A 12,814-nucleotide genomic window follows, 5' to 3' on the forward strand; every position below is an offset into this window, starting at 1 on the left:
TTCTGCAGAGGTCAACAAGAGGTCAGCAAGAGATGAGAGACTGCAGTCCAGAGTTTCTAGCTACTTCCATCTAGCAACAAACACCCAGCATAGTCAAAACGATTTCAATGTTAAAGAATAAATAAATAAATAAATAAATAAAAGGACAGAAGTTCTTTGAACACATGTCTGAATTTAGGGGTGAGGCATTACATATGTGTCCCAGGATAATCTTAAAGTGTCAGAAAGTAAAGAAATTAAAGACAACTATCAAGCTGTCCAAACTGATAAAAATGAATGATTACACAGTTTTATCTGTATACATTAGCAGATAATAATCTGAAAAGGAATTTTAAAAAATTCCCTTTCAATAATATCAACACGAATAAAACACTTTGCCATGGATGTAACGAGGATGACAAGACTGGCACACTGGAAATTATACACCCTGGCTGAAAACTATCCTGAATACATGGACAGATATTCCATAACGATGGAAAGACTTAAGATGGCAATACCATGGAATGCATCTTCAATCTGAAATGAAGATTTGATATGATTTGATCGCTCAGAGCTTTTGTGCCATCAACTGTTATTAAAGTATGAAAGAGATAGAGAAAGCTGCTGACTTAGACTCAAGGCGGGGTGGGGGGGGTAGTAAGAGTACCCCCTGCTGGTCTTTAGCCAGATATTCTACAGGCACTAGCAGTCAGCTAAGGAAAGAAATGAACTGTTACAGGGAATGGCACCAGGCCCCTCCCCCACGACATGCATTGAGATAATATTGGCAGCAGGTGAGTCATCCCGGGCCAAAACTTGATTGACATGAATCTTGAAGAAAGGCAGTATTGCAGGCAAATATATCATTTCCTTAACATAGATAAGGAGAACAAGCTAGGAGGAAAACATGCTGTTTTGTTCAAATCGCTTATGAGCCTTTTTGGGGAAGCGACCTGAAGCCAGAGTCTAGCGGAAATACATAGGATATTTACATCGCTTAAGACAAACATTTTCTTAGGAAAAAATGCATTGCTTAGCTCAAGGTTTGTCTGCGAAATTCTTACACATCAGGAGATGGCTCCGAGCTGGGTTTCCACACACAAGAACATCCATGCAAAGGACAAGCCTGCACAGCCCATCTGCCCCCCTCCCGCACAGCCAGCAGCATTTCCAAGTGACCTCCTAAGGCCTTCCCCAAAATACAGGGGCACCTCTGGGTTTCCTGTTTCCCTCACTTCGAACACTTTTCTTAAAAAAAAAAAAATCCTGCACACTTCTTGATAGAATGCCACAGTGCAAGGAATACAGTCCTTCAATATTTAAACCTCCATTTGCAAAACACTTGGAGCTTGGTTTTGTTTTGTTTTGTTTTTTAATTACACCACCACATAATTTAAAGCTTTTACACGTTCTAATTATTCAGTTCCAAAACACCAAACTTTTATTGCACAGGGTCCTCATGAAAAGGCCCACGCAGCTGGACAACCACAGATTCTGCCATGAAAGGGCAGCAAGGTGCCCTCCCCCCTTCTTTGCTGCCTGGGAGGCCACCAGGGTTTGAAATCCATGCACCCTACTAAGTTTCTAGGGTGCAATTCGTGGACCCTTCCCTTTCCCATCCCAGCAGGTGCTCAAGGGCCCGCTGGCTTACAAAGTGCCAGAAGCAGGGCTGGGCCAGCCGGCAAGAATTCAGTGTTCTGTCCCTTGGACTTCCAGCGGACACTAGGCTGCTTGGAAGAACCGCGCAGACTCGGAGATTTTTCAGCAGAGGGGTGGAGCGGTAAAGGCCTTGACCCCAAAGGCAAGGCCTTTCTGCGACCGCCAGGTTGGGGAGCTCCGAGAATGTGCCAACAGACGGCGGAATACTTGGTTCCCTGCTCCACGCAGTCCCAGTTCCCTTACCCGTGGTCCGCAGCCCTCCGCTGCACCCATGGGATGGCGATCCTTGGGGACCCAGGAGCGGACGAAATGGGAGTTCCCAGCCGCAGTTGCAACCCCCGAGAGCGCAACTGGGAACCCCTCCCCATCCCCCCCATGAGCCGACCCCCGCCCCGCGCCGCCAGGTTTAGCCCCGCCCCTGCCGCGCTCCCGGCGCGTTTTCAGCCTCAGTGTCCACCTCCGAGAGCACAACTGGGAAGCCCGCCCCCACCCCCGCCAGAAGCCGACTCCCGCCCCACGCCGCCCGCGTTCACCCCGCCCCTGCACGGTCCAGGTACCTTCCCAGCTTCTAGCGTTCACGCCCGGGTAGGAGCAGGATGTAGGAGTATGGGAGATGTGTCTGGAGCCTGACAGCCTCAGCTCCGCTCTGGCCTGCCCTTTGGACCTAGGAGCCAGGCCAACTTGCAGAGGGCTTAGGGCCCCATTGTATGCAAACTACCAAGGCCTACCGCAAGGAGAGCTCTGTCCGAGGGAAGGGAAGCGCCCCAGGCTGCGTTCCCAAGCTGTTGCTTGGCAATGCAGACTCAGCGGTAAACGGAGGGAATCAGGGTCCTAGTGCCCCTGTCTTGGGGAGGAAGCTCCACAGCCAGAGTGTTCCTCCCTTTGTGCTCAGAAAGCGCCTGCCAGACTGGGCTTCCCCGGAGCTCTGTTGCAGAGCAGAGACGTGTGGATGTGTTTTGGGGCCTTGACATGTGCGTTTGGGCTCCCTAGCACAGCCCCAGCGTAGGGGAACCAGCCCCTGAGCAAAGAGCTCCAGGCAGTGCTTTGTGCCAGGCCTGGATGCCCAGTCCCAGCACGCGGGAGAGATGAGTTAGGCTGCCGGCGGGTCCTTGCAAGCCTGTATTGGAAAGGACCGAGTGAGCTTCCACACCGGCGGAGCTGCAGACCTGCGCCCAGGCGCGATAGGACAGAGCCCCTGTCGAGAGGCTGCTCTGCCTGGGCGAGCCTCGCCAAGCCCTTCCCAGCTTCTAGCGTTTGCGCCTGCAAAGGAGCAGGCTGCGGGAGTGTGGGCGACATGACTGGCTCCTGACTGGCCTCAGCTCCGCTCTTGCCTTCCCTTTGGACCTAGGAGCCAGGCCTCCTTACAGACGGCTTAGGGCACGGGGGTGTGCAAACTGCGAAAGCCTCCCGCAGGGAGACCTCTGTCTGAGGGAAGGGAAATGCCCCAGGTTGCATTCCCAAGCTGTTGCTTGGTGGCCCAGACTCAGCGCTGAACGGAGGGAATCAGGGTCCCAGTGCCCCTGTCTTGGGGAGGGAGCTCCACAGCCAGAGTGTTCCTCCGTTTGTGTTCAGAAACCGCCTTACAGACTGGGCTTCCCCGGAGCTCAGCTCCAGAGCAGAGTCATGTGCATGTGGTTTGGGGCCTTCCCCTGTGACTTTGGGCTCCCTAGCACAGTCCCAGCGCAGGGGAACCAGCCCCTGAGCAGAGAGCTCCAGGCAGTGCTCTGTGCTCAGGATTGGAAGCCCACTCCCAGCACGCGGGAGAATAGAGTCAGGCCGCCGTCGGGTGCTTGCAAGCCTGTATTGGGAAGGACCGAATGAGCTTCCACTCCGGCGGAGCTCCAGATCTGCACCCAGGCGCGATATCGCAGAGCCCCGGCCTAGAGGCTGCTCTGCCTGGGCGAACCTCGCCAAGCCCTTCCCAGCTTCTAGCTTTCGCGCAGGGGAAGGAACAGACTGCGGAAGTGGGGGAGACGTGACTGGCGGGTGCCTTACTGGCCTCAACTCCGCTCTTCCTTTCCCTTTGCACCTATGATCCATGCCTCCTTGCAGAGGGCTTAGGGACCGAAGGAGAGCTCTGTCAGAGGGAAGGGAAGCGCCCCAGGCTGCATTTCCAAGCTGTTGTTTAGCCGCCCAGACTCAGCACTGCACAGGGGTAATCAGGCTCTCTGTGGCCGCAGCTTCACACACAGGTGTGTCTCCATAGGAATCAAGAAAGATCCTGACAGAGTGAGGTTCATTAGAGCTATACTAAAGAGCAAAGTCTTGTCCATGTGGTCTTGCCTTCCCCTGTGCCTTTGGGTCTCCAGGCTCGGCCCCAGCTCCGTGGAAACAACCCCTGAGAAAATATCTTCAAGATCCACTTTTCCCAGTGTCTGGGAACCGGGGTTCGTAGGAGGAGAGAAAAGCACGCCTCCATCGGGAACGAAAAGGCAGTCCACCTGCCTGTGTTTTGAAGCCTCTATTTGGAAGGAATGGGTTAGCTTCTCCTAAAGGAGACCTCCAGATCTGCTCAGAAGTCGGTAATTCCAGAGGCAGGGTACTGGTTCCTGACTGCCCTTTGCTAGCCTTGCAAAGATATTCCTAGATTCTAGAATTATTTTCCATGAAGGAGCAGGCTTCGGGAATGTGTCAGACGGGACTGGCTCCTTATTGACCTCAGCTCAGCTATTGCCTTTCCATTCAAACTAGGGCAATGCCCTACTTTATGAAGGGTAAGGGTCTTCTTCTTTGCAAACTGCCAAGGGCTACAGCAATGAGACCTCTGTCAAGGTGAGGGAAGCCTAAGAGGATGGATTCTCAAGCAGGTGCTTTGCCACAAAGCATCAGCACCCCACAAAGAGAATCAAGCTCCCTGTGCACCAATGTTGGGAGTGTAGCTTCACACACAGAGTTGTCTCTATAGGAGCCAAGAATGTTCCTGAGAGATTAGGTTCACTAAACCTCTCCTACAGAGCATAGACCTGTCAATGTGGTTTTGCCTTCCCCTGTGAGTTGGGTCCTCGAGGTCCGCCACACCTCCGGGGAAACTGTCCCTGAGAAAAGATCTCCAGGAACCGCTTCACCGAGGCTGGGAAATGCTGTTCACAGGAAGTAAGGCAAGCGAATCTCCTGCAGAGTAAAAGAGGCCTTACAGTCCCTGGAGGAGCAGGCTGCCAGAGTGTGTGAAACCTGACTGTTGCCTTACTGGCCTCAGCTCCGCCATTGCCTGTTCATCCGAGCTAGCACCCAGGCCTACTTGGAAAAGCGTTTGGGTGCAGATTTCTACAAAGTGCCAAGGGCTACAGCAGTGAGAATTCTCTCGGTGGTAAGGGAGAGCATTTTATGGATTCTCAAGCTGTTTTCTGAATGACAGCGTCAAAATGAACAGAGAGAATCAGGCTCTCTGTGCCCCTATGTTAGGTACGCAGCTTCACACACAGAGGTGTCTCTATAGGAGCCAAGAATACTCCTGAGAGATGAGGTTCACTAGAGGTCTGCTACAGAGCATAGACCTGTCCATGTGGTCTTGCCTTCCCCTGTGCCTTTGGGCCACGGGCTCGGCCCCAGCTCCGTGGAAAGAACCCCTGAGAAAATATCTTCAAGATCCGCTTTTCCCAGAGGCTGGGAACTGGAGTTCATAGGAGGAGAGAAAAGCAAGCCTCCTTCGGGCACGAAAGGCCGCCAACCTGCCTGTGTTTTGAAGCCTCTATTTGGAAGGAATGGGTTAGCTTCTCCTAAAGGAGACCTCCAGATCTGCTCAGAAGTCGGTAATTCCAGAGGCAGGGTGCTGGTTCCTGACTGCCCTTTGCCAGCCTTGCAAAGACATTCCAAGATGCTAGAGTTATGTTCCATGAAGGAGCAGGGTTCGGGAATGTGCCAGAGGGGACTGGCTCCTTATTGGCCTCAGCTCAGCTATTGCCTTTCCATTCAAACTAGGACAAGGGCCTACTTTATGAAGGGTAAGGGTCTTCTTCTTTGAAACTGCCAAGGGCTACAGCAATGAGACCTCTGTCAAGGTGAGGGAAGCCTAAGAGGACGGATTCTCAAGCAGGTGCTTTGCTACAAAGCATCAGCACCCCACGGAGAGAACCAAGATCCCTGTTCCCCAATGTTGGGGGTGTAGCTTCACACACAGAGTTGTCTCTATAGGAGCCAAGAATGTTCCTGAGAGATTAGGTTCACTAAACCTCTCCTACAGAGCATAGACCTGTCCATGTGGTTTTTCCTTCCCCTGTGAGTTGGGTCCCCGAGGTCCACCACACCTCCGGGGAAACTGTCCCTGAGAAAAGATCTCCAGGAACCGCTTCGCTGAGGCTGGGAAACGCTGTTCACAGGAAGTAAGGCAAGCGAATCTCCTGCAGAGAAAAAGAGGCCTTACTGTCCCTGGAGGAGCAGGCTGCCAGAGTGTGTGAAACCTGACTGTTGCCTTACTGGCCTCAGTTCCACCATTGCCTGTTCCTCCGAACTAGGACCCAGGCCTATTTGGAGAAGCGTTTGGCTGCGGATTTCTACAAAGTGCCAAGGGCTACAGCAGTGAGAATTCTCTCAGCGGTAAGGGAGAGCATTTTATGGATTCTCAAGCTGTTTTCTGAACGACAGGGTCAAAATGAACTGAGAGAATCAGGCTCTCTGTGCCCCTATGTTAGGTACGCAGCTTCACACACAGAAGTGTCTCTATAGGAGCCAAGAATGTTCCTGAGAGATGAGGTTCACTAGAAGTCTGCTACAGAGCATCGACCTGTCCATATGGTTTTGCCTTGCCCTGTGAGTTGGGTCCCCGAGGTCCGCCCCAGCTCAGGGGAAGGAGCCCCTGAGAAAAGATCTCCAGGGACCACTATTCCCCCAGGCTGGCAAACGCAGTTCACAGGAGGTAACGCAAGCGAGCCTCCTGCAAGGCACAACAGGTCTTAGTGTCCCTGGACGATCAGGCTGCCAGAGTGTGTGAGACCTGACTGGTGCCTTACTGGCCTCAGCTCCGCCATTGCATGTTCCTCCGAACTAGGACCCAGGCCTACTAGGAGAAGGGTTTGGGTATGGATTTCTAAATACTGCCAAGGGGTATAGCAATGAGAACTGTGTCACGGGTAAGGAAGAGCATTGTATGGATTTTCAAGCTGTTGTTTGAACGACAGCTTCAAAGCTGCACAGAGAGAATCAGACTCTGTGTCTCCATGTTCGGTACACAGCTTCACAGACAGGGGTGTCTCCATAGGAAACAAGAACGTTCCTGACAGAGTGAGGTTCACTAGAGCTCTCCTAGAGAGCAAAGACTTGTCCATGTGGTTTTTCTTCCCCTGTGCGTTTGGGGCTCCAGGCTCGGCCCCAGCTCCGTGGAAACAACCCCTGAGAAAAGATCTTCAAGATCCGCTTTTCCCAGAGGCTGGGATGTGGGGTTCATAGGAGGCGGGAAAAGCAGGCCTCCTTCAGAGAGCAAGAGGCAGCCAAGCGGCCTGCGTTTTGAAGCCTCTACTTGGAAGAATGGGTTAGCTTCCCCTAAGGGAGACCTCCAGATCTGTTCAGAAGTCGGTAATTCCAGAGGCAGTGTGCAGGGTCCTGACTGCCCTTTGCCAACCTTGCAAAGACATTCCTAGATTCTACAGTTATCTTCCTGAAGAAGCAGGCTTTGGGAATATGTCAGACTTGACTGGTGCCTTATTGGCCTCAGCTCAGCTATTGCCTTTCCATTCAAAGTAGGACAAAGGCCTACTTTATGAAGGGTAAGGGTCTTCTTCTTTCCAAACTGCCGAGGGCTACAGCAATGAGACCTCCGTAAATGCGAGGGAAGCATAAGCGGATGGATTATCAGGAAGGTTCTTTGCCACCAAGCATCAGCACCCCACGGAGAGAATCAGGCTCCCTTTGCCCCTATGTGGGGTGTGTAGATTCACACACAGTGGTGTCTCTACAGGAGCCAAGAATGTTCCTGAGAGATGAGGCTCACAAGAGCTATCCTACAGAGTGCTCACCTGTACATGTGGTTTCACCTTCCCCTGTGAGTTGGGTCCCCGAGGTCCGCCCCAGCTCCGAGAAAACAGCCTCTGAGAAAAGATCTCCAGGAACCGCTTTTCGCCCAGGCTGGGAAAAGCTGTTCACAGGAAGTAAGGCAAGTGAGCCTCCTGCAGAGAAAAAGAAGCCTTACTGTCCCTGGAGGAGCAGGCTGCCAGAGTGTGTGAAAACTGACTGGTGCCATAATGGTCTTAGCTCCGCCATTGCTTGTTCCTCCGAACTGGGACTCAGGCCTACTTGGAGAAGGGTTTAGCTGCAGATTTCTACAAACTGCCAAGGGCTACTGCAATGAGAACTCTCTCAGAGGTAAGGGCGAGAATTGTATGGATTCTCAAGCTGTTTTCTGAACGACAGCATTAAACCTGCACAGAGAGAATCAGGCTCTCTGCCGCCATGTTGGGTACGCAGTTTCACACACAGAGGTGTCCGCATAGGAGCCAAGAACGTTCGTCAAAGACTGAGGTTCACTAGAGCTCTCTTAGAGAGCAAAGACTTGTTCATGTGGTTTTGCCTTCCCCTGTATGTGTGGGTCTCTGGGCATAACCCCAGCTCCGTGGAAACAACCCCTGAGCAAAGATCTCCAAGATCTGCTTTTCCCCCATGCTGGAAACCAGGGATCATAGGAGGCAGGAAAAGCAAGCCTCCTTCAGGCAAGAAGAGGCAGCCAACCGGCCTGTGTTTGGAAGCCTCTATTTGCAAGGAATGGGTTAGCTTCTCCAGAAGGAGACCTCCAGATCTGCTCAGAAGATAGATATTCCAGAGGCAGGGTCGAGGTTCCTGACTGCCCTTTGCCAGCCTTGCAAAGACATTCCTAGATTCTAGCAATATTTTCCATGAAGGAGCAGGCATCGGGAATATGTCACAGTTGACGGGTGCCTCACTGGCCTCAGCTCAGCTATTGCCTTTCCTTTCAAACTAGGATCAGGGCCTACTTGGTGAAGGGTAAGGGTCTGCTTCTTTCCAAACTGCCAAGAGACACAGCAATGAGACCTCTGTCAAGGCGAGGGAAGCGTAAGCGGATGGATTCTCAAACAGGTGCTTTGCCACAAAGCATCAGCACCCCATGGAGAGAATCAGGCTCCCTGTGCCCCTATGTTCGGTGTGTAGCTTTACACACAGAGGTGTCTCTGTACGAGCCAAGAATGTTCCTAAGAGATGAGACACACTAACGTCTCCTACAGAGCATAGACCTGTCCATGTGGTTTTTCCTTCCCCTGTGAGATGGGTCCCCGAGGTCCACCCCAGCTCTGGGGATAGAGCCCCTGAGAAAAGATCTCCAGGAACCGCTGTTTGCCCAGGCTGGGAAACGCAGTTCACAGGAGGCCAGGCAAGCGAGCCTCCCACAGGGAAAAATAGGCCTTACTGTCCCTGGAGGAGCACGCTGCCAGAGTGTGTGACACCTGACTGGTGCCTTACTGACCTCAGCTCCGCCACTGCATGGCCATCCAAACCAGGACCCAGGCCTACTTGGAGAAGGGTTTGGGTGCGGATTTGTAAAAACTGCCAAGGGTTACAGCAATGAGAAGTCTCTCAGAGGTAAGGGAGAGCATTGTATGGATTCTTAAGCTGTTGTTTGAGTGACAGCTTCAAAGCTGCAAAGAGAGAATCAGGCCCTGTGTGCCCCCTTGTTGGGTACGCAGCTCCACACACAGAGGTATCCCCGTGGAATCCAAGACTTTCCTCACATACTGAGGTTAACTAGAGTTCTCCTACAGAGCAAAGACTTGTCCATGTGGTTTTGCCTTCCTCTGTGCGTGTGGGTCTCCGGGCTCGGCTCCAACTCCGTTGAAATAGCCCCTGAAAAAAGATCTCCAAGAACCACTTTTCCCCCAGGCGGGAAGCGGAGTTCACAGGAAGCGGAACAAGCAAGCCTCCTTCGGGCAAGTAGATGCAGCCAACTAGCCTGTGGTTGGAAGCCTCTATTTGGAAGGAATGGTTAGCTTCTCCAAAAGAAGACCTCCAGATCTGCTCAGAAGATGGAAATTCCAGAGGCAGGGTCGAGGTTCCTGACTGTCCTTTACCAGCCTTGCAAAGACATTTCTAGATTCTAGCGTTATGTTCCATGAAGGAGCAGGCTTCAGGAATATGTCAGACTTGACTGGCGCCTTACTGGCCTCAGCTCAGCTATCGCCTTTCCGTTCAAACTAGGACAAGGGCCTACTTGGTGAAGGGTAAGGGTCTGCTTCTTTCCAAACTGCCAAAGGCTACAGCAAAGAGACCTCTGTCAAAGAGAGGGAAGTGGAAGCGGATGGATTCTCAAACAGGTGCTTTGCCACAAAGCATCTGTACCCCACGGAGAGAATCAGGCTGCATTTGCCCCTATGTTGGGTGTGTAGCTTCAAACACAGAGGTGTTTCTATAGGAGCCCAGAATGTTCCTGGGAGATGAGGTTCACTAGAGCTCTGCTACAGAGCATAGACCTGTCCATATGGTTTTGCCTTCCCCTGTGAGTTGGGTTCCCGATGTTCGCCCCAGCTCCGAGGAAGAAACCCCTGAGAAAACACCTCCAGGAACTGCTTTTCGTCCAGACTGGGAAACGCAGTTCACAGAAGGCAAGGCAAGCGAGCCTCCTGCAGAGAAAAAGAGGCCTTACTGCCCCTGGAGGAGCAGGCTGCAAGAGTGTGTGAGACCTGACTGGTGCCTTACTGGCCTCAGCTCCGCCATTGCATGTTCCTCTGAACTAGGACCCAGGCCTACTAGGAGAAGGGTTTGGGTGCGGATTTCTAAAAAACTGCCAAGGGCTACAGCAATGAGAACTCTCTCAGAGATAAGGGAGAGAATTGTATGGATTCTCAAGCTGTTTTCTGAATGACAGCGTTAAACCTTCACAGAGGGAATCAGGCTCTCTGACCCCATAAGTTGTCCCTGTAGGAACCAAGAACGTTCGTCAAAGACTGAGGTTCACTAGAGCTCTCTTAGAGAGCAAAGACTTGTTCATGTAGTTTTGCTTTCCTCTGTATGTGTGGGTCTCCGGGCATAACCTCAGCTCCGTGGAAACAACCCCTGAGCAAAGATCTCCAAGATCTGCTTTTCCCCCATGCTGGGAACCAGGGATCATAGGAGGCAGGAAAAGCAAGCCTCCTTCGGGCAAGAAGAGGCAGCCAACTAGCCTGTGTTTGGAAGCCTATATTTGCAAGGAATGGGTTAGCTTCTCCAGAAGGAGACCTCCAGATCTGCTCAGAAGATAGATATTCCAGAGGCAGGGTCGAGGTTCCTGACTGCCCTTTGCCAGCCTTGCAAAGACATTCCTAGATTCTAGCGCTATTTTCCATGAAGGAGCAGGCATCGGGAATATGTCAGAGTTGACGGGTGCCTTACTGGCCTCAGCTCAGCTATTGCCTTTCCTTTCAAACTAGGATCAGGGCCTACTTGGTAAAGGGTAAGGGTCTGCTTCTTTCCAAACTGCCAAGGGACACAGCAATGAGACCTCTGTCAAGGTGAGGGAAGCCTAAGAGGACGGATTCTCAAGCAGGTGCTTTGCTACAAAGCATCAGCACCCCACGGAGAGAACCAAGATCCCTGTTCCCCAATGTTGGGGGTGTAGCTTCACACACAGAGTTGTCTCTATAGGAGCCAAGAATGTTCCTGAGAGATTAGGTTCACTAAACCTCTCCTACAGAGCATAGACCTGTCCATGTGGTTTTTCCTTCCCCTGTGAGTTGGGTCCCCGAGGTCCACCACACCTCCGGGGAAACTGTCCCTGAGAAAAGATCTCCAGGAACCGCTTCGCTGAGGCTGGGAAACGCTGTTCACAGGAAGTAAGGCAAGCGAATCTCCTGCAGAGAAAAAGAGGCCTTACTGTCCCTGGAGGAGCAGGCTGCCAGAGTGTGTGAAACCTGACTGTTGCCTTACTGGCCTCAGTTCCACCATTGCCTGTTCCTCCGAACTAGGACCCAGGCCTATTTGGAGAAGCGTTTGGCTGCGGATTTCTACAAAGTGCCAAGGGCTACAGCAGTGAGAATTCTCTCAGCGGTAAGGGAGAGCATTTTATGGATTCTCAAGCTGTTTTCTGAACGACAGGGTCAAAATGAACTGAGAGAATCAGGCTCTCTGTGCCCCTATGTTAGGTACGCAGCTTCACACACAGAAGTGTCTCTATAGGAGCCAAGAATGTTCCTGAGAGATGAGGTTCACTAGAAGTCTGCTACAGAGCATAGACCTGTCCATATGGTTTTGCCTTGCCCTGTGAGTTGGGTCCCCGAGGTCCGCCCCAGCTCAGGGGAAGGAGCCCCTGAGAAAAGATCTCCAGGGACCACTATTCCCCCAGGCTGGCAAACGCAGTTCACAGGAGGTAACGCAAGCGAGCCTCCTGCAAGGCACAACAGGTCTTAGTGTCCCTGGACGATCAGGCTGCCAGAGTGTGTGAGACCTGACTGGTGCCTTACTGGCCTCAGCTCCGCCATTGCATGTTCCTCCGAACTAGGACCCAGGCCTACTAGGAGAAGGGTTTGGGTATGGATTTCTAAATACTGCCAAGGGGTATAGCAATGAGAACTGTGTCACGGGTAAGGAAGAGCATTGTATGGATTTTCAAGCTGTTGTTTGAACGACAGCTTCAAAGCTGCACAGAGAGAATCAGACTCTGTGTCTCCATGTTCGGTACACAGCTTCACAGACAGGGGTGTCTCCATAGGAAACAAGAACGTTCCTGACAGAGTGAGGTTCACTAGAGCTCTCCTAGAGAGCAAAGACTTGTCCATGTGGTTTTTCTTCCCCTGTGCGTTTGGGGCTCCAGGCTCGGCCCCAGCTCCGTGGAAACAACCCCTGAGAAAAGATCTTCAAGATCCGCTTTTCCCAGAGGCTGGGATGTGGGGTTCATAGGAGGCGGGAAAAGCAGGCCTCCTTCAGAGAGCAAGAGGCAGCCAAGCGGCCTGCGTTTTGAAGCCTCTACTTGGAAGAATGGGTTAGCTTCCCCTAAGGGAGACCTCCAGATCTGTTCAGAAGTCGGTAATTCCAGAGGCAGTGTGCAGGGTCCTGACTGCCCTTTGCCAACCTTGCAAAGACATTCCTAGATTCTACAGTTATCTTCCTGAAGAAGCAGGCTTTGGGAATATGTCAGACTTGACTGGTGCCTTATTGGCCTCAGCTCAGCTATTGCCTTTCCATTCAAAGTAGGACAAAGGCCTACTTTATGAAGGGTAAGGGTCTTCTTCTTTCCAAACTGCCGAGGGCTACAGCAATGAGACCT

Source organism: Bubalus kerabau, chromosome 16 (assembly GCF_029407905.1).
Source record: "Bubalus kerabau isolate K-KA32 ecotype Philippines breed swamp buffalo chromosome 16, PCC_UOA_SB_1v2, whole genome shotgun sequence".
Taxonomy (NCBI): domain Eukaryota; kingdom Metazoa; phylum Chordata; class Mammalia; order Artiodactyla; family Bovidae; genus Bubalus; species Bubalus kerabau.